General features: G+C 42.6%; 1 long non-coding RNA gene across 1 annotated transcript; it reads left to right on the top strand.

The window, feature by feature from the left end:
- Positions 1-20318: 20318 nt before the first annotated feature.
- LOC140586471 (uncharacterized) lies at positions 20319-20922 on the top strand. The gene is made up of 3 exons (XR_011988283.1): positions 20319-20432; positions 20545-20655; positions 20837-20922. It is a non-coding gene; the product is annotated as an uncharacterized lncRNA (long non-coding RNA).
- The last annotated feature ends 2285 nt before the right edge of the window (positions 20923-23207 follow it).

Raw genomic sequence — 23207 nt, 5'->3', positions numbered from 1 at the left:
TAATATATAAGAAATAAATTGAGAAACTAAATTTCCTGTTACAGACAATTTATCTTAAAATAGTTTGATGTTCAGAATGCTCCTCACTCCACTTCACGCAACTTTAAAACACGCAAGGACCATGTTAGGCCAAAAGCTGAACAATGTTTGTGGGCAACACTCTTGATTTCCCCAGGAGATCTAGACATAGCATATATGCTCACCTAAAGGATTATTAGGAACACCTGTTCAATTTCTCATTAATGCAATTATCTAATCAACCAATCACATGGCAGTTGCTTCAATGCATTTAGGGGTGTGGTCCTGGTCAAGACAATCTCCTGAACTCCAAACTGAATGTCAGAATGGGAAAGAAAGGTGATTTAAGCAATTTTGAGCGTGGCATAGTTGTTGGTGCCAGACGGGCCGGTCTGAGTATTTCACAATCTGCTCAGTTACTGGGATTTTCACGCACAACCATTTCTAGGGTTTACAAAGAATGGTGTGCAAAGGGAAAAACATCCAGTATGCGGCAGTCCCGTTGGGCGAAAATGCCTTGTTGATGCTAGAGGTCAGAGGAGAATGGTCCGACTGATTCAAGCTGATAGAAGAGCAACTTTGGCTGAAATAACCACTCGTTACAACCGAGGTATGCAGCAAAGCATTTGTGAAGCCACAACACGCACAACCTTGAGGCGGATGGGCTACAACAGCAGAAGACCCCACCGGGTACCACTCATCTCCACTACAAATAGGAAAAAGAGGCTACAATTTGCACGAGCTCACCAAAATTGGACAGTTGAAGACTGGAAAAATGTTGCCTGGTCTGATGAGTCTCGATTTCTGTTGAGACATTCAAATGGTAGAGTCAGAATTTGGCGTAAACAGAATGAGAACATGGATCCATCATGCCTTGTTACCACTGTGCAGGCTGCTGGTGGTGGTGTAATGGTGTGGGGGATGTTTTCTTGGCACACTTTAGGCCCCTTAGTGCCAATTGGGCATCGTTTAAATGCCACGGCCTACCTGAGCATTGTTTCTGACCATGTCCATCCCTTTATGACCACCATGTACCCATCCTCTGATGGCTACTTCCAGCAGGATAATGCACCATGTCACAAAGCTCGAATCATTTCAAATTGATTTCTTGAACATGACAGTGAGTTCACTGTACTACAATGGCCCCAACAGTCACCAGATCTCAACCCAATAGAGCATCTTCGGGATGTGTTGGAACGGGAGCTTCGTGCCCTGGATGTGCATCCCACAAATCTCCATCAACTGCAAGATGCTATCCTATCAATATGGGCCAACATTTCTAAAGAATGCTTTCAGCACCTTGTTGAATCAATGCCACGTAGAATTAAGGCAGTTCTGAAGGCGAAAGGGGGTCAAACACCATATTAGTATGGTGTTCCTAATAATCCTTTAGGTGAGTGTATGTGTGTATGTGCACAATGAATGAATGGAATAAGCTGCTACAGTTACATTGAACCATGTGCTTGTGCTCATGTGCACAAGCACACACACACACACACACACACACACGCCGATGGGCTTTAAAGTTTAACTTTAGGTTTGTGAAAGCAGACATAATTATTTCTGTCAGGACCTCGATGTGTATCCAAGCCCCAAAAACACACTAACTCAGGCGTTCACGCAACTTATCGCGAAAAACCAGACAGAAATAGACTTGAAAATTTTAAAGAAAAGACATTAGCGGTTTTTGTTAATGTTTAAAGGTATAAAAAAAAACCTTTGCTGCCTTTCTTAAATGGCTAGAAAACATTGCCTCAACACTATTAAACACGGAATCCGCTGTTTGTAAACGGTCCGCATTTTACCCTCACCGCTAAAATAGTTGTGCTTGTTTCACACTTTCTCTTGTTTCGCTTGGGTATGCCTCTACTTAAATATTGTGTCTCTAGTTAAAAGTTTGGGACCTGTGTCTCATTCACGTAGGCTTTCACATATGCAAATTGCCACCCCTCTTCTGGGCTAATGCCGTACGCTCATTTTGACAACGAATTGCCAGCGTTATTCGTTGATTTTTTTTGTCTAAAATGTTTATTATTCACATTGGTAGAAAAGTGCTTCAATACTTTAAAAAAAGGTCATGGTTTATTTGAAATAACTGGGCACTCCGTTTGTTGCTGCCATATTTTGAAATGGGTTGTCTAAGGAATCCTTATTCTTTGTTTGATGCCCCGGTTTCGGGTAAACATCCGCGACGGTTTATGACTACACCACATGGCCAAAGTGGCCTGCGAACGGACGATCACCCTGATAACAAAATACAACTAAATACATCTTTGTCAGGATGTGGGGGGGGGGAGAGGTCTATGACATTCGGGCTAAATGGGGGCAATAGCTTGGGGAGCCAGCCTATCTCAAAGCCTGTGGCCTGTTTGATTCTACCCCATGTTTCCTCCGTGTATGTCCGCTGTGATATGCTTAACAGACACGTTTGATGGCATTATTCTAACATAGCATGTTGCTAAATACCGCTCACTAGTTCCTACAGCTATTAAATGTATTTAAATGAAATCGGGGCATCTTGTTTAGAATAAAACTAAGAAAATACAGGAGATCGATCTTTCGCGTGTGTTGCTGCCGCCGCCATTTTGAAAGGCGCGTCTGCGTCACTGCGCATGCGCAAGCTTCGCATCCCATAAGGCAGTTATTTCGCCCGCATTGTTCAAACGGGTGGCACGCGCCTGGCCCTGCTCCTTGGATAATGGCAGCCTAGATCACGCTAGCTTTGTGCTACACTGACGGGACCCAGAGCCGCTATGGATGGATCTTCGCCTTTGGTGAAGTGTTTTTTTTTCTCTTTGACATTGAAATAAAACTGTTAAACTGATTACGGCTTTTTCTCATTTTTAAAAACTTGGGCTAAAGTAGTTGTGCTTGTTTCACACTTTCTCTTGTTTCGCTTGGGTATGCCTCTACTTAAATATTGTGTCTCTAGTTAAAAGTTTTGGACCTGTGTCTCATTCACATAGGCTTTCACATATGCAAATTGCCACCCCTCTTCTGGGCTAATGCCGTACGCTCATTTTGACAACGAATTACCAGCGTTATTCGTTGATTTTTTTTGTCTAAAATGTTTATTATTCACATTGGTAGAAAAGTGCTTCAATACTTTAAAAAAAGGTCATGGTTTATTTGAAATAACTGGGCACTCCGTTTGTTGCTGCCATATTTTGAAATGGGTTGTCTAAGGAATCCTTATTCTTTGTTTGATGCCCCGGTTTCGGGTAAACATCCGCGACGGTTTATGACTACACCACATGGCCAAAGTGGCCTGCGAACGGACGATCACCCTGATAACAAAATACAACTAAATACATCTTTGTCAGGATGTGGGGGGGGGGAGAGGTCTATGACATTCGGGCTAAATGGGGGCAATAGCTTGGGGAGCCAGCCTATCTCAAAGCCTGTGGCCTGTTTGATTCTACCCCATGTTTCCTCCGTGTATGTCCGCTGTGATATGCTTAACAGACACGTTTGATGGCATTATTCTAACATAGCATGTTGCTAAATACCGCTCACTAGTTCCTACAGCTATTAAATGTATTTAAATGAAATCGGGGCATCTTGTTTAGAATAAAACTAAGAAAATACAGGAGATCGATCTTTCGCGTGTGTTGCTGCCGCCGCCATTTTGAAAGGCGCGTCTGCGTCACTGCGCATGCGCAAGCTTCGCATCCCATAAGGCAGTTATTTCGCCCGCATTGTTCAAACGGGTGGCACGCGCCTGGCCCTGCTCCTTGGATAATGGCAGCCTAGATCACGCTAGCTTTGTGCTACACTGACGGGACCCAGAGCCGCTATGGATGGATCTTCGCCTTTGGTGAAGTGTTTTTTTTTCTCTTTGACATTGAAATAAAACTGTTAAACTGATTACGGCTTTTTCTCATTTTTAAAAACTTGGGCTAAAGTAGTTGTGCTTGTTTCACACTTTCTCTTGTTTCGCTTGGGTATGCCTCTACTTAAATATTGTGTCTCTAGTTAAAAGTTTTGGACCTGTGTCTCATTCACATAGGCTTTCACATATGCAAATTGCCACCCCTCTTCTGGGCTAATGCCGTACGCTCATTTTGACAACGAATTACCAGCGTTATTCCTTGATTTTTTTTTGTCTAAAATGTTTATTATTCACATTGGTAGAAAAGTGCTTCAATACTTTAAAAAAAGGTCATGGTTTATTTGAAATAACTGGGCACTCCGTTTGTTGCTGCCATATTTTGAAATGGGTTGTCTAAGGAATCCTTATTCTTTGTTTGATGCCCCGGTTTCGGGTAAACATCCGCGACGGTTTATGACTACACCACATGGCCAAAGTGGCCTGCGAACGGACGATCACCCTGATAACAAAATACAACTAAATACATCTTTGTCAGGATGTGGGGGGGGGGGGAGGTCTATGACATTCGGGCTAAATGGGGGCAATAGCTTGGGGAGCCAGCCTATCTCAAAGCCTGTGGCCTGTTTGATTCTACCCCATGTTTCCTCCGTGTATGTCCGCTGTGATATGCTTAACAGACACGTTTGATGGCATTATTCTAACATAGCATGTTGCTAAATACCGCTCACTAGTTCCTACAGCTATTAAATGTATTTAAATGAAATCGGGGCATCTTGTTTAGAATAAAACTAAGAAAATACAGGAGATCGATCTTTCGCGTGTGTTGCTGCCGCCGCCATTTTGAAAGGCGCGTCTGCGTCACTGCGCATGCGCAAGCTTCGCATCCCATAAGGCAGTTATTTCGCCCGCATTGTTCAAACGGGTGGCACGCGCCTGGCCCTGCTCCTTGGATAATGGCAGCCTAGATCACGCTAGCTTTGTGCTACACTGACGGGACCCAGAGCCGCTATGGATGGATCTTCGCCTTTGGTGAAGTGTTTTTTTTTCTCTTTGACATTGAAATAAAACTGTTAAACTGATTACGGCTTTTTCTCATTTTTAAAAACTTGGGCTAAAGTAGTTGTGCTTGTTTCACACTTTCTCTTGTTTCGCTTGGGTATGCCTCTACTTAAATATTGTGTCTCTAGTTAAAAGTTTTGGACCTGTGTCTCATTCACATAGGCTTTCACATATGCAAATTGCCACCCCTCTTCTGGGCTAATGCCGTACGCTCATTTTGACAACGAATTACCAGCGTTATTCGTTGATTTTTTTTGTCTAAAATGTTTATTATTCACATTGGTAGAAAAGTGCTTCAATACTTTAAAAAAAGAAGGTCATGGTTTATTTGAAATAACTGGGCACTCCGTTTGTTGCTGCCATATTTTGAAATGGGTTGTCTAAGGAATCCTTATTCTTTGTTTGATGCCCCGGTTTCGGGTAAACATCCGCGACGGTTTATGACTACACCACATGGCCAAAGTGGCCTGCGAACGGACGATCACCCTGATAACAAAATACAACTAAATACATCTTTGTCAGGATGTGGGGGGGGGGGGAGGTCTATGACATTCGGGCTAAATGGGGGCAATAGCTTGGGGAGCCAGCCTATCTCAAAGCCTGTGGCCTGTTTGATTCTACCCCATGTTTCCTCCGTGTATGTCCGCTGTGATATGCTTAACAGACACGTTTGATGGCATTATTCTAACATAGCATGTTGCTAAATACCGCTCACTAGTTCCTACAGCTATTAAATGTATTTAAATGAAATCGGGGCATCTTGTTTAGAATAAAACTAAGAAAATACAGGAGATCGATCTTTCGCGTGTGTTGCTGCCGCCGCCATTTTGAAAGGCGCGTCTGCGTCACTGCGCATGCGCAAGCTTCGCATCCCATAAGGCAGTTATTTCGCCCGCATTGTTCAAACGGGTGGCACGCGCCTGGCCCTGCTCCTTGGATAATGGCAGCCTAGATCACGCTAGCTTTGTGCTACACTGACGGGACCCAGAGCCGCTATGGATGGATCTTCGCCTTTGGTGAAGTGTTTTTTTTTCTCTTTGACATTGAAATAAAACTGTTAAACTGATTACGGCTTTTTCTCATTTTTAAAAACTTGGGCTAAAGTAGTTGTGCTTGTTTCACACTTTCTCTTGTTTCGCTTGGGTATGCCTCTACTTAAATATTGTGTCTCTAGTTAAAAGTTTTGGACCTGTGTCTCATTCACATAGGCTTTCACATATGCAAATTGCCACCCCTCTTCTGGGCTAATGCCGTACGCTCATTTTGACAACGAATTACCAGCGTTATTCGTTGATTTTTTTTGTCTAAAATGTTTATTATTCACATTGGTAGAAAAGTGCTTCAATACTTTAAAAAAAAAGGTCATGGTTTATTTGAAATAACTGGGCACTCCGTTTGTTGCTGCCATATTTTGAAATGGGTTGTCTAAGGAATCCTTATTCTTTGTTTGATGCCCCGGTTTCGGGTAAACATCCGCGACGGTTTATGACTACACCACATGGCCAAAGTGGCCTGCGAACGGACGATCACCCTGATAACAAAATACAACTAAATACATCTTTGTCAGGATGTGGGGCGGGGCAGGTCTATGACATTCGGGCTAAATGGGGGCAATAGCTTGGGGAGCCAGCCTATCTCAAAGCCTGTGGCCTGTTTGATTCTACCCCATGTTTCCTCCGTGTATGTCCGCTGTGATATGCTTAACAGACACGTTTGATGGCATTATTCTAACATAGCATGTTGCTAAATACCGCTCACTAGTTCCTACAGCTATTAAATGTATTTAAATGAAATCGGGGCATCTTGTTTAGAATAAAACTAAGAAAATACAGGAGATCGATCTTTCGCGTGTGTTGCTGCCGCCGCCATTTTGAAAGGCGCGTCTGCGTCACTGCGCATGCGCAAGCTTCGCATCCCATAAGGCAGTTATTTCGCCCGCATTGTTCAAACGGGTGGCACGCGCCTGGCCCTGCTCCTTGGATAATGGCAGCCTAGATCACGCTAGCTTTGTGCTACACTGACGGGACCCAGAGCCGCTATGGATGGATCTTCGCCTTTGGTGAAGTGTTTTTTTTTCTCTTTGACATTGAAATAAAACTGTTAAACTGATTACGGCTTTTTCTCATTTTTAAAAACTTGGGCTAAAGTAGTTGTGCTTGTTTCACACTTTCTCTTGTTTCGCTTGGGTATGCCTCTACTTAAATATTGTGTCTCTAGTTAAAAGTTTTGGACCTGTGTCTCATTCACATAGGCTTTCACATATGCAAATTGCCACCCCTCTTCTGGGCTAATGCCGTACGCTCATTTTGACAACGAATTACCAGCGTTATTCGTTGATTTTTTTTGTCTAAAATGTTTATTATTCACATTGGTAGAAAAGTGCTTCAATACTTTAAAAAAAAGGTCATGGTTTATTTGAAATAACTGGGCACTCCGTTTGTTGCTGCCATATTTTGAAATGGGTTGTCTAAGGAATCCTTATTCTTTGTTTGATGCCCCGGTTTCGGGTAAACATCCGCGACGGTTTATGACTACACCACATGGCCAAAGTGGCCTGCGAACGGACGATCACCCTGATAACAAAATACAACTAAATACATCTTTGTCAGGATGTGGGGGGGGGGGGGGAGGTCTATGACATTCGGGCTAAATGGGGGCAATAGCTTGGGGAGCCAGCCTATCTCAAAGCCTGTGGCCTGTTTGATTCTACCCCATGTTTCCTCCGTGTATGTCCGCTGTGATATGCTTAACAGACACGTTTGATGGCATTATTCTAACATAGCATGTTGCTAAATACCGCTCACTAGTTCCTACAGCTATTAAATGTATTTAAATGAAATCGGGGCATCTTGTTTAGAATAAAACTAAGAAAATACAGGAGATCGATCTTTCGCGTGTGTTGCTGCCGCCGCCATTTTGAAAGGCGCGTCTGCGTCACTGCGCATGCGCAAGCTTCGCATCCCATAAGGCAGTTATTTCGCCCGCATTGTTCAAACGGGTGGCACGCGCCTGGCCCTGCTCCTTGGATAATGGCAGCCTAGATCACGCTAGCTTTGTGCTACACTGACGGGACCCAGAGCCGCTATGGATGGATCTTCGCCTTTGGTGAAGTGTTTTTTTTTCTCTTTGACATTGAAATAAAACTGTTAAACTGATTACGGCTTTTTCTCATTTTTAAAAACTTGGGCTAAAGTAGTTGTGCTTGTTTCACACTTTCTCTTGTTTCGCTTGGGTATGCCTCTACTTAAATATTGTGTCTCTAGTTAAAAGTTTTGGACCTGTGTCTCATTCACATAGGCTTTCACATATGCAAATTGCCACCCCTCTTCTGGGCTAATGCCGTATGCTCATTTTGACAACGAATTACCAGCGTTATTCGTTGATTTTTTTTGTCTAAAATGTTTATTATTCACATTGGTAGAAAAGTGCTTCAATACTTTAAAAAAAAGGTCATGGTTTATTTGAAATAACTGGGCACTCCGTTTGTTGCTGCCATATTTTGAAATGGGTTGTCTAAGGAATCCTTATTCTTTGTTTGATGCCCCGGTTTCGGGTAAACATCCGCGACGGTTTATGACTACACCACATGGCCAAAGTGGCCTGCGAACGGACGATCACCCTGATAACAAAATACAACTAAATACATCTTTGTCAGGATGTGGGGGGGGGGGAGAGGTCTATGACATTCGGGCTAAATGGGGGCAATAGCTTGGGGAGCCAGCCTATCTCAAAGCCTGTGGCCTGTTTGATTCTACCCCATGTTTCCTCCGTGTATGTCCGCTGTGATATGCTTAACAGACACGTTTGATGGCATTATTCTAACATAGCATGTTGCTAAATACCGCTCACTAGTTCCTACAGCTATTAAATGTATTTAAATGAAATCGGGGCATCTTGTTTAGAATAAAACTAAGAAAATACAGGAGATCGATCTTTCGCGTGTGTTGCTGCCGCCGCCATTTTGAAAGGCGCGTCTGCGTCACTGCGCATGCGCAAGCTTCGCATCCCATAAGGCAGTTATTTCGCCCGCATTGTTCAAACGGGTGGCACGCGCCTGGCCCTGCTCCTTGGATAATGGCAGCCTAGATCACGCTAGCTTTGTGCTACGCTGACGGGACCCAGAGCCGCTATGGATGGATCTTCGCCTTTGGTGAAGTGTTTTTTTTTCTCTTTGACATTGAAATAAAACTGTTAAACTGATTACGGCTTTTTCTCATTTTTAAAAACTTGGGCTAAAGTAGTTGTGCTTGTTTCACACTTTCTCTTGTTTCGCTTGGGTATGCCTCTACTTAAATATTGTGTCTCTAGTTAAAAGTTTTGGACCTGTGTCTCATTCACATAGGCTTTCACATATGCAAATTGCCACCCCTCTTCTGGGCTAATGCCGTACGCTCATTTTGACAACGAATTACCAGCGTTATTCGTTGATTTTTTTTGTCTAAAATGTTTATTATTCACATTGGTAGAAAAGTGCTTCAATACTTTAAAAAAAAAGGTCATGGTTTATTTGAAATAACTGGGCACTCCGTTTGTTGCTGCCATATTTTGAAATGGGTTGTCTAAGGAATCCTTATTCTTTGTTTGATGCCCCGGTTTCGGGTAAACATCCGCGACGGTTTATGACTACACCACATGGCCAAAGTGGCCTGCGAACGGACGATCACCCTGATAACAAAATACAACTAAATACATCTTTGTCAGGATGTGGGGGGGGGGGGAGGTCTATGACATTCGGGCTAAATGGGGGCAATAGCTTGGGGAGCCAGCCTATCTCAAAGCCTGTGGCCTGTTTGATTCTACCCCATGTTTCCTCCGTGTATGTCCGCTGTGATATGCTTAACAGACACGTTTGATGGCATTATTCTAACATAGCATGTTGCTAAATACCGCTCACTAGTTCCTACAGCTATTAAATGTATTTAAATGAAATCGGGGCATCTTGTTTAGAATAAAACTAAGAAAATACAGGAGATCGATCTTTCGCGTGTGTTGCTGCCGCCGCCATTTTGAAAGGCGCGTCTGCGTCACTGCGCATGCGCAAGCTTCGCATCCCATAAGGCAGTTATTTCGCCCGCATTGTTCAAACGGGTGGCACGCGCCTGGCCCTGCTCCTTGGATAATGGCAGCCTAGATCACGCTAGCTTTGTGCTACGCTGACGGGACCCAGAGCCGCTATGGATGGATCTTCGCCTTTGGTGAAGTGTTTTTTTTTCTCTTTGACATTGAAATAAAACTGTTAAACTGATTACGGCTTTTTCTCATTTTTAAAAACTTGGGCTAAAGTAGTTGTGCTTGTTTCACACTTTCTCTTGTTTCGCTTGGGTATGCCTCTACTTAAATATTGTGTCTCTAGTTAAAAGTTTTGGACCTGTGTCTCATTCACATAGGCTTTCACATATGCAAATTGCCACCCCTCTTCTGGGCTAATGCCGTACGCTCATTTTGACAACGAATTACCAGCGTTATTCGTTGATTTTTTTTTGTCTAAAATGTTTATTATTCACATTGGTAGAAAAGTGCTTCAATACTTTAAAAAAAAGGTCATGGTTTATTTGAAATAACTGGGCACTCCGTTTGTTGCTGCCATATTTTGAAATGGGTTGTCTAAGGAATCCTTATTCTTTGTTTGATGCCCCGGTTTCGGGTAAACATCCGCGACGGTTTATGACTACACCACATGGCCAAAGTGGCCTGCGAACGGACGATCACCCTGATAACAAAATACAACTAAATACATCTTTGTCAGGATGTGGGGGGGGGGGAGAGGTCTATGACATTCGGGCTAAATGGGGGCAATAGCTTGGGGAGCCAGCCTATCTCAAAGCCTGTGGCCTGTTTGATTCTACCCCATGTTTCCTCCGTGTATGTCCGCTGTGATATGCTTAACAGACACGTTTGATGGCATTATTCTAACATAGCATGTTGCTAAATACCGCTCACTAGTTCCTACAGCTATTAAATGTATTTAAATGAAATCGGGGCATCTTGTTTAGAATAAAACTAAGAAAATACAGGAGATCGATCTTTCGCGTGTGTTGCTGCCGCCGCCATTTTGAAAGGCGCGTCTGCGTCACTGCGCATGCGCAAGCTTCGCATCCCATAAGGCAGTTATTTCGCCCGCATTGTTCAAACGGGTGGCACGCGCCTGGCCCTGCTCCTTGGATAATGGCAGCCTAGATCACGCTAGCTTTGTGCTACGCTGACGGGACCCAGAGCCGCTATGGATGGATCTTCGCCTTTGGTGAAGTGTTTTTTTTTCTCTTTGACATTGAAATAAAACTGTTAAACTGATTACGGCTTTTTCTCATTTTTAAAAACTTGGGCTAAAGTAGTTGTGCTTGTTTCACACTTTCTCTTGTTTCGCTTGGGTATGCCTCTACTTAAATATTGTGTCTCTAGTTAAAAGTTTTGGACCTGTGTCTCATTCACATAGGCTTTCACATATGCAAATTGCCACCCCTCTTCTGGGCTAATGCCGTACGCTCATTTTGACAACGAATTACCAGCGTTATTCGTTGATTTTTTTTGTCTAAAATGTTTATTATTCACATTGGTAGAAAAGTGCTTCAATACTTTAAAAAAAGGTCATGGTTTATTTGAAATAACTGGGCACTCCGTTTGTTGCTGCCATATTTTGAAATGGGTTGTCTAAGGAATCCTTATTCTTTGTTTGATGCCCCGGTTTCGGGTAAACATCCGCGACGGTTTATGACTACACCACATGGCCAAAGTGGCCTGCGAACGGACGATCACCCTGATAACAAAATACAACTAAATACATCTTTGTCAGGATGTGGGGGGGGGGGGAGGTCTATGACATTCGGGCTAAATGGGGGCAATAGCTTGGGGAGCCAGCCTATCTCAAAGCCTGTGGCCTGTTTGATTCTACCCCATGTTTCCTCCGTGTATGTCCGCTGTGATATGCTTAACAGACACGTTTGATGGCATTATTCTAACATAGCATGTTGCTAAATACCGCTCACTAGTTCCTACAGCTATTAAATGTATTTAAATGAAATCGGGGCATCTTGTTTAGAATAAAACTAAGAAAATACAGGAGATCGATCTTTCGCGTGTGTTGCTGCCGCCGCCATTTTGAAAGGCGCGTCTGCGTCACTGCGCATGCGCAAGCTTCGCATCCCATAAGGCAGTTATTTCGCCCGCATTGTTCAAACGGGTGGCACGCGCCTGGCCCTGCTCCTTGGATAATGGCAGCCTAGATCACGCTAGCTTTGTGCTACACTGACGGGACCCAGAGCCGCTATGGATGGATCTTCGCCTTTGGTGAAGTGTTTTTTTTTCTCTTTGACATTGAAATAAAACTGTTAAACTGATTACGGCTTTTTCTCATTTTTAAAAACTTGGGCTAAAGTAGTTGTGCTTGTTTCACACTTTCTCTTGTTTCGCTTGGGTATGCCTCTACTTAAATATTGTGTCTCTAGTTAAAATTTCCGGACTTGAAATGCCCTTAGATTCAGAACATGAGAAGGGTAACACATTGAATAGACTAAAATGAAATTTGAATAAATAAATCATGTATATATGTTTTGTTTTAGGGCGTTACACTAGAAAACGCAGACGGTACGTTTTGCTGCTAGGTTGTTTCTCTTTTGTTTCAGGGACCGCAGGTCTGGGCCTTATGTCCTAAAAATTATATGACAATATTGCAAAATATTTATCACAAATGCATATGTAGAAAACAGACTACGACAGGTGCTTTTGAGTTTTTCTGATTATGATGACCGAATTGTTTTATTAAGAGTTATGGAGTATGTGACCGATATATTATTAAATTACACCAACAACCTCAATGGTATTTATGTAAAAATAATATATTATGCAGATGTTTAGGCTATATTATGATGCTCAGGATACTCAAGTTAATGCTGATGATATGAATGCTCTATAAGATATTTTATCGATATCACAGCCTGATAACCTTACAAGCTGCATTACTTCTGCATGCATGTTATGTTGTTAGAATGAGCGTGCACCTCAGAGTAACAGTAAGTTTACACAATGTTTTATTGTTTATGTTTTAAAGCATCCAACGCATTTACAGGCCAGTCCTGATGCAACAAGGTTTTGCCTAGACGGTGTGTTCAGATGCCCATGCTGCACTTATGCAACTGACCAACAATTCAAATTTACAACACACATTCAGAGCCACGTGAGACATGCAGTACAGCATAGAGGTAATTCCTAATGATGTTTATTGGTCTATTGATTTTGGTGGTTTTAAAACATACACATGCTTAAATGTAGAATGCACTTCTTACAATCAAGATAGACAAAATGATGTGGAGTTCCTTAGTGGGAGTCCCTGAAGTCATGTGAATATTGGTAAGCTAATTTACCTATGTTTGTGTTTTGTTTGACACTGTAACTTTCTGATCAGCTACTCCTGACCTCACTCCCCCAGTCCCGTTCTGTGTATACCTTTCTTTTCTGTTGATAGCTTTGGTCTTCATGTTGCCGTCTTGCAGGTTTCTTCATCAGCAAATGCAACAATTATTGCAGACCCACAGGACACTTTCATTGTCTTTATTGCAGCCAAACAATAATACGCAAAGACCAGTTTAAACATCATGTATCCCAATGCATCAGTGAAACCAAGCCAACCACAACGGAAGCGCATCAGTCACCTCCCGCCTCTCCTGCTCCCTCCTTTACTGCTTCTGAAGCTGCATGTCCCCCTCCCCCAGTCCCCATCCTCCACCCCTCACTTTCTTCATGTTCCTCTGATCCTGGCTCCTCAGCAGCACCAGCACTACCACCCTCTCACCCAAAGAAAGCAGAAAACAGTGAAGTGTACTAGCTGTGGCCTAATCCTTAATAGACGGAACCTACGGATACATCTTCGAAGACGTCACACTCCCATCAAAATGGACATTACGGCACAGAACCACCTCAGTGCTCAGTGTGTTGATTACACAAATGGAGTGTTTGCAGTAGCAAAGTCTTTTATAGCACCCAGCACACCAGTACGTGTCATTAAAAGGACATGGGGTCCTGAACAAAAAACAATGTGTGAGCTGGATATCTGCAGAATTAATGCAGAGTTTGCAGAGAGGTCAAACCTTCGTCCATTTGAGTGCCACCACATTCAGTCCCTCGTGTACTGCCCTCCAGCCAGAATGGACACTCCATCACTTACAGAGGATGTTTTGCAGGTGATGGTACATGACAAGTGGTTTGGGGAAGACAAAAAGGAAAGGTGTTTGGTACGTCAGAGAGAAGCAAATGATGCAGGAGTCCCGTTGTCCTGTCTGGTGACTGTGTGTGGACCCCCCTACAAAAAGCACATTTCTGTATACGAGTCAACTATCTCCTATTACAGCCGGCTTGGCAGAGTGGTGGTAAGGTACAATTCTAAAATCATTTCATGGCATTGTCCTTGCGCGAACCCAAGGCAGTCATGCATACCTAAATATGTTGCCAAGTGGCATTTATTTGAAACAGACCAGGCACTCTTCAGAAAAACCAGAAGTGTGGAGGAGAACATCACAGAACATTTTCCAATTGACATGGAAAGTTTTGACCTAGAAGAAGGAGCTCCATACTCACCTGAAGGCAAAAATCTGTCGCGGATGGTTCAATACATTTTTCATAAGAAGAAACTGCCTGCGATTTTCCCCTCAGACGTGGTCAAGACCATTCATTTCCCTGTGCACTTCATACCATCAGAAACCTTTTGCTCAGAATGTTTAGAGCCCACTCCTCTAAGCGAACCTGTGCTGATTACATCTAAGGCTAAAATCCTAACAATCACTGATGTCATAGAAGGTATGTTCTCTCTTTATTTAAATATTTATTATCGATATTTTAACATTTCATTACTCACTACATGTACTGTAAATGTCAGTGTAGCCATGACTTCCACTATCAGCAGCTTAGCCTCCTTCCCAGCAATTCACACTTGTATGCTTACTGAGATAATTTCATACACTGGCTTTTAGTACTGTGCAAAGTATAGAGACATGTCACAGTGTAAAATGGTGAAAGATAAATGTGTAACATTTACTGGTGCTTGTGTCCATTAGGAATTTCAGTGTACAGAAAATGGTGCTACAGGTGTGGTATGGCATATCGATACCAGGAGTGGACTGATGGTGTCCACAATTTCGATGACCACACACTTCTGTCCATATACATGTGCCATTTTCTACGCAATACACTTCAGGTAGGAACCATGTTCTGTTGTTTTAATCATTTAAAACAATTACGAATACTTTATCAAAATAATATATTGTAAAGCCTTTAAATGTCATACATCAATTTCACAGACTCATCAGGCAGTAGGGAGTGCCATGGATGTGTTGGAGAAGACCTCTGGTAAAACCTATCCATCCAGGGAAAGGGTCCTGCAGGCTTATTTAAGCTTTGAAGCACTGTCAGACCTCGGTTACACATATGCTTGTGTATCGTGTGGTTATCATCCAGTATCTGTTGTGATGGACCTTCATGAGAAGGGCGTTTTTAGCATGCCTGGTAAGTGAACACATTTATTCATTTTCTTAGTCTTACATTGTTTCAAGCACCACATATCCAGCTATGACTGTTTGGAACATGCTTACTTAAGTCTTGCTTTCCTTAGTGAGCAGCATTGAGGAACCATCTCAGACTTTTGATGGAAAGGTAAGTGTTGAAAATTTCTGGGAGATGGTTTCCCTTGAAATGATCAGCCGTGGGTTGGTCCCAAGTAAGTACAGTCCGCACAATGTTCTAGGTGGGATGACAGTATTCTAGCATTTACTTTGTTTATCGTGGAATAATGTACTGTTATGTTAATAATATTTTCTAACATCATTTAAAGGCAACAAGTCAAACCCATTTGTCGTCCATCCCAGTTACCATAGTTGGGCTCCGTGGATTGGTCCTCACACAAGAGATAGGGATGTTGTACTCAACACTGAATACAAAGAAGTGTATTCTGCTTGTAGTGCAAAGGAGGAATCTGAGTTTAACCTCACAGAGGACCGACTGACTGATGAACTTCTTAAGCTCAAGGTACTGAACTTAAGTCAATTTTTGTCAGTTTTGTCAAAGATGTGTGTTTTTGAACCACGCCACACCAACTATACTAATGTTCATTATAGATGGAAGCTGTGCGTGCTCTGTGCCGACAGTGTGGCATAGACCCCAAAGGCTCACGGATGGACCTGGTAACGAGACTTCAACAAGAAATGAAGAACAGAGCGAGTTATGATAAGGTGTTTTCACAGATCTGGGGAGCTTCTGGTAAGTTGTGTTCTATTACTGAGAGACCGTTTTTACAGACAGTTCTTAGTTTCATTACTTGGAATGGTTGCACTCTGATTTACAGTTTCCTTAAACAGGTGGATGGGCTGTGGTCACCTGTCCTTGTGCTGTGGTGTATGGTGTTAAGTTCAACATAAGGGCTGAGAGCCCCCGGGACTTTGCTGACCTTTTATTGTCGATGAAACATTTTCCAAACATTGTATTATATGATTTTGCGAGAGGGTTGGCAACACATACCAACCTAAGAGATCCAGAATCATTACCCTTCAAACCTCATGGGGGTAGGTTACTTGAGCCTACTGAAGATAACATCAGATGTGCCACTACTGGACAGATAAAAGTGAGCTTGCCATGGCTAGTCACCAAGAAGCCAGTTCCTGATGAAAATGGCCACCCTATAACTGGATCGTCTGAGCATTATGCTCTTTATGATAGATTTCATGAGGCAAACTCAAAAGATGCCAGGGATGTCTTGCGAAAGGTGGAACTGGTCCCAGAGTTACGTGGTTGGATCAACAGCCCGTGTGCTGAACAGCTCTTTGCTGGAATGAGGAAAAACAATCATTTTCTCAACATGATGACTCCCTCATCGCATGTCTTTTTGATGCGAAATATTTTGTGTCACTACAACAATGCTAGAAATTCAAGAACCATAGAAAGCATGAAGAAGAGATTGGGCAAAGGAGTGGACATACAGTTAAATTCCAATGGTCAGACAGTTTTGGGTATGTATTCCACCCTCATTCTAAATTATTAGTGGTAATGTCATGTTTATGTCATGTTTATGTAATTTTGCTGTCCGGTGCCGTGAAGTTATATTTGTCTTTTAATTGTAGGTGATTCCTCATGTTTATTTTGCAATTTGAAAGATCATAAAGCTATAACTTACAAATCTGTCAGAAATGCTAGACAGCATAGCGTTGATGAGAAATGCATGCAGTACAACCGATTTAACTCATTCTAAATCATTTGGTTTAAAATGTGCTTTTTTGCAGCACCAGCTGAAGCACCAGCCGAACAAGCACAAACAACAACAGCAGCACCAGCTCATGGTATGACAACTGCAGCATCCCCTGGTATGAAGACAATATATATTTTTTGAGGGCCTGGTTGTACAACTTAATAAAAACCTTAACACATCCATGTTTTTTAGAATATGTATACTTATGTATGTTTGCAGTGGGTACTTGATCTGCAGCTAAATGTATACCAACCTTCAGCCACCCTAAGAAAGTGTTATATGCTTCATAAGATGGCTCAGTATCACAGAAATGTGGTGAAACACTTATTTGGTTAATATTTTCATGCATGGTCTGATATGTATGACAGGAGATCTACCAGTGTGCAGTGATGACTGCTGGGGACTACCACATCTGGAGCACACAAGTGCCCGATCGGAAATCAGAGACTCAGAGGTGCATGTTTTATGTTTTGTTCCTCCGTATTTGTTTGTTTGTTTATATATTGATTGACTCATTTGATTGATTGCCGCATGGGCTCTCTTAGTCGCAAATTTGGAAACCATTTAACAATTGGCAACCATTTCATGTAATACAGTTGTCATTGTTTATGGGTGTTATAACTTTTAACATCTAATGTATCGGTTATTATATTATTTATAACTTGGAAACAAACTATTCATTAATCAGTAATACAATTCCTTTTGTGTCATACTTTTTAAATATTTTCTGTGATGCCTCGTAGTGCATGGCATATAAGTGAAGTGATTAGTTGTCATTGACACACCACAGCACACAGTGCACAACAACAAAATGTGTACTCTGCATTTAACCTATATGACACCATGACATTGCAGAGGAGAGCAGTGCTTGGGGGTGGTACCTTGCTCAGGGTACTTCAGTGGCACCTTTCGATTACAAGTGCACTTCCCTATCCATTAGGCCACCACTGACCCTATTACAAACAGCAGCATAATTTAATGGAGTCAGATTAATTGGTCTTAGTGATCTGATCTGAAGGTGGGGATTAGGGTTGTAACGGTATGAGATTTTCACGGTATGATAATCGTCTCAGAAAATATCACGGTTTCGTGGTATACGGTATTAAACTATCATTATTATTAGTATAATCATCAGCTACAATGACCCTTAAATGAATAAAAAGAGATATGGTTTTTGGATGAACATGGTTTATTGTAACAAACTTTTTTTTAATGAAAATAAAAAAAACTTATGGAAGTATGAGTCTAACTTTTGGGGGAAAAATAAATAAAATAAAGCTGCGCATCTCCCATTTGAACAAAATAAGGAATAAGTTATTTCTCTTTATATTAGACAAGAATAAATCAAACTGTCCTTCCTCTTTAACAGCATATATGGGAGAGCAATATGTGCAGGGTCATGTTTGTTAATATTTTCCTGAGATTATCATAGCAGCATGCATTTCTTTGCTTTTTTTCAGGTCAGATTATGATGAAGAAATGTAAGCATGTTGAGATTTTCAGGGCTCAATCTTGACCGCTGAGGTGAGAGAATGTGTCCACTTGTACTAAACACCTATGAGTTTTCAGTTAGTGTATTTGATGATTATTCTTTTAAATAAAATTATAAAATGATCATTAAGTGTTCTCTTGAGAGTAGCTCTGGATATGTTCATGTGTTCACGTCTTCACATAGTGAATGAGACAGCAGACGCTTTAAAAACCATGACCATCATGCAGTGGCGGTTTTAGGCATGGGCGAACGGGGCAGCCGCCCGGGGCGGCACTTTTTCATGTCACGTGGGGGGCGGCACACGAACTTGGAGGAAAACAAAAATAATCTAAATAAAGCGTTTTTCTAGAGGATGGGCGAGCGGAGACGATAAGGGATGAAGTTGGGAGGGCGCCGGGAGGGATTCTATGGGGGGCGGCACACGAACCTGGAGGACAAAATAATCATCTGTGCCGCTGTGTGTGTGTGTGTGGGGGGGGGGTAGTTGGTTAATGAGCAAGCGGCAGCCTTTTTGCGCTGTATATTCACAGACGCACATCGCGATTTAATTTGCTGCACAGCTATATTTTGATTTATTCATCCATCTATCTATCAAATCGGACATTTTACGTGGCATCTGAATTATACTGTAATTGACTCCAATTACATGACTGGATTCCGGGATTCCCTCTGCATCACAGAAATAATACGGCTTTAAGTTATAAATGGAACTTACCTTTATCTTCACGGAGGGATGGTGTTCGCGAATATGGGAGAACATGTTCGACGTATTTCCTCCTTTTGCGGCCACTGTTCGTCCACATTTCTTGCAAACTGGATATCCACCCCACGATCATTTTTTGGATACCCAAAATATTCCCATACTGCAGATTTTAATTTTTTTTTCGGCGGGAAATAGAGATTAGAATTTGCAGCCACTATCGGACATTTTCGCCGCTGTGCATTTATGGGTGGAGTCTAAGCAGTAAAGCGGAAAGAAGTTGCATATACACAGCAGCGCAGGTGAGATCTGGTTTCTTTTTTTTTTTTTCCAAACCGCGGATAGGCAAATGTGCATGATATGATAATCGTACATGTCAATATCACAATAAACCGCCATACCGGTATACCGTTACAACCCTAGTGGGGATTGATACACCTTACAAAGTTGATGCTGTAATATTTATCACTCTGATGCATTGTTCTGACCCATATGCATATAAGCCTTTCAGTCTGACAAGCTGGTAGTATCATGACTGCCTTTTTCCAGGTCTGGTGCCCAACGTGATCAAATTGTTTTACACCTGTGCCCTCAGGTGGAGTCAACTCTATGTGATACCATTACAATATGTCATAGTTTTACAATAGTTGTGACAATATAATTTCTTTTAGGAAAATTCAATGTGTTGAAAGCACAGATGGTAGAGGAGGAGGAATGGGTTCCATCTCCATTGAACAGGTATTTATGTAGCTGATCTTACAGCTGAACCTGCTGTTTTTCTCTTTTTTTCTCTGTGCTTACTGTGCTGTACCCTACAAAAATGTGAAAACAATGAGCTTCATTTTAAGCAGTTGGAGTTGGAATGTAGAAGTCATGCTATTTTTGTCTGTTTTTGTTATATTACAGAACTATTGTAAAATAATATTTGCGTGCTTGTATGATTTCTTTCACAGATCCCCCTCGACGTCCTGGAGGATATCCTTTTAGAAGTAGTCCTGTTCGAGGGTGACAAAGCTTTTTTAAAGCTGTCACTTGTTTGTCACCTTTTTTTGGGACTTAGTCGGAAGGGAAACATTCCGTGCCCGAGCGCATTTTCAGTGGCTTGACAGTAGGTATAAAACATATTATGATATTTGAATACCCTTTGAGTTAGGATGTTTGTATTCCCATTAACAAGGGATTTTACTCTAATGAATCATTCTTAAATTTGAAACCTACAGGTGTAGTCCCATGGAAACTGTACAGTGCGGCCTATCAAGCACAATTCCGACGATTGTATCGCCTGGAATGCTGCCAGCACTGTCTAGAGACTTATAAGAACAGCTTACCAGGTATGCATACTGTGTAAGAATGTTGACAATTGTTGCTGAAGTCAGTGGTTGCAAAAAGAAAGTCACCAGAACAATTTATTGTGTGTCAGGTCCTGAATATTTTCTTGAAAGTATGCAATGAAAAACATTGTTGCTCTGTTTTGATACTAAGTATGCTTGCTTATTATTTATTGTCCCATAGGCTACATTGGGCGTGGAAGACGAGGGGAACTTCACACAGCCTGGGTTCTGCAGCGAGTTCTGCAAACACCTTACGGAAGACTTGGGTGTGTGAATGGGTGGGTGGGTGGGGGGGGGGGTGGTGAATGAGTGGGTCAGTGAGTGAGTGAGTGAATGGGTGGGTATGTAAGGAAAATAGCAAATTGGATGACTTTGGAATAAAAAAATAACAGCTACTATGCCTCTGTTTCCTTGTCTACACACAGACTACACACATGACCGAACCACATTTTAAGTTTTATCAGCTTTTCATTAAAAAGCACAGTGGCACCCAATTGTGATGAGTTACTGTATGTGGAAATGAGTGGCACCTCTGTATCATTTGTGAATAATTTGTCATCTCATATCGACATTAAATCATAAGTTTATTTAATTTTAATGTTGGCACAGAAATAAGTTACAGTGCCTTTGGAAATGCAATAAAATGCTCATTTGGAAAACGTTTAACTATCCTTTGTAATTGAGTAAAATTATGATAACTGAATACTTTTATAAGGCACTGTATACTTGATTGCAATGGGTTTTATTACTCTCCGGCTATATTAATACACCAATCAATATGTTAACCAATCATCACAGACAAGCATTACATCGATATCGGATTGAAACTATATTATGGCCATCCTACAGCTACATAAACAAGGGTAAATAGTCCTACTTTCACTGTCCTGGAGAGAGAGAGCGAGAGAGACAGAGATGTAAACATGTAAGCAGCAGCAGAATAAAATAGAAATATAATTTCAGAATGTTTTACTTATGCAAATGTCATTTTCGAGAAATGTTTGGCTCGCATTATCACCAAATTGATGACAATATCACCATTTACTACAAAACTTTGAACTCAATAATTAAAATAATATATAAGAAATAAATTGAGAAACTAAATTTCCTGTTAGACAATTTATCTTAAAATAGTTTGATGTTCAGAATGCTCCTCACTCCACTTCACGCAACTTTAAAACACGTAAGGACCATGTTAGGCCAAAAGCTGAACAATGTTTGTGGGCAACACTCTTGATTTCCCCAGGAGATCTAGACATAGCATATATGTGTGTATGTGCACAATGAATACATGGAATAAGCTGCTACAGTTACATTGAACCATGTGCTTGTGCTCATGTGCACAAGCACACACACACACGCCGATGGGCTTTAGAGTTTAACTTTAGGTCTGTGAAAGCAGACATAATTATTTCTGTCAGGACCTCGATGTGTATCCAAGCCCCCAAAACACACTAACTCAGGCGTTCACAGAACTTATCGCGAAAAACCAGTCAGAAATAGACTTGAAAATTTTAAAGAAAAGACATTAGCGGTTTTTGTTAATGTTTAAAGGTATAAAAAACTTTTCCTGCGCGGGGGTGGTCTGTGCTCCCTCCGGGGCGCTGCCAGGGGGGGTGGGTCAGGTCCATGTCTGGGGGGCCAGCCTGCGCTGTTTGGGGGGTGGCATGTCTCGAGCCCGGGCTGGTCTGCCACCTTTTTGTCGTCGAATGAGTGGGTGACTGAGTGCGGGCTGCCCTTTGGGGTGGTGGTGGGGGGTTGGGCTAGCTCTTGGCGTCGGCACAGCTCAGGGGCGTTGTCGCCGGGGGCCCCGGGTCCGCTCCATCCCATGCCGCGGTGGGGGGCTGGGGTGCCTAATGAGCCAGCTGGTTAACTGGCTCTCTTCTGCCAGGGGGTAGTAAGCTCCCCCCTGGTATGAATCCCAGCCCCTCTCCCCCCTCACTCACATAACATGCCACGCACACATGTAGGATCTCGGGGTGGGAATGTGCCGCGCACGCTGCGGTGAGGGGGCCATCCACATGGCCTTACTCGCTGTGCTGTGCGGCCCTCTGCCTCCCCTTGTTTTAATTGTACTTTAGTCACCACATATCAGTATACACACAGGGCCTTGGGGGGTGGGGGCACTACTCAGAGGTTGGTGGGTGGGGCCGCTTAGGTGGTCTCACTTACCTCTTCACTGCTGCCCGCCCCTCAATTTTACTTACACCATATACATTGAGGGTCTTGGCGGGGGGGGGGGGGGGGGTGATGGGGAGGAGAGCTGTTTGCAAGCAGCGCTCCTCCTCGCTTCCCCAGTCAATTTTAAATCCATCTTAAGTTTCTCAACAGTCATACTCATCCCGTACACCACATACACTCACAATCACCAACACATGCATCCAACACTTCACCTCTCACACAGGGGAGGAGAGTGGGCGGGTCTTCCTACACCCCTGCTCCCTGCCCGCGATGGTGGGGGGGCACTCGAGTAGTCGTCCGGCTGGCGGCGCCCTGGGGTTGCGGCTGGCGCTGGGGGGTGGCATCCGTTCCCCCGCATGGCGGAGGGCGGT

The sequence above is a fragment of the Paramormyrops kingsleyae genome, unplaced genomic scaffold (genome assembly GCF_048594095.1).
Source record: "Paramormyrops kingsleyae isolate MSU_618 unplaced genomic scaffold, PKINGS_0.4 ups68, whole genome shotgun sequence".
NCBI lineage: Eukaryota > Metazoa > Chordata > Actinopteri > Osteoglossiformes > Mormyridae > Paramormyrops > Paramormyrops kingsleyae.
Note: the sequence above shows the minus strand (reverse complement) of the source record. Positions and strands in the feature narration are given on the sequence as shown.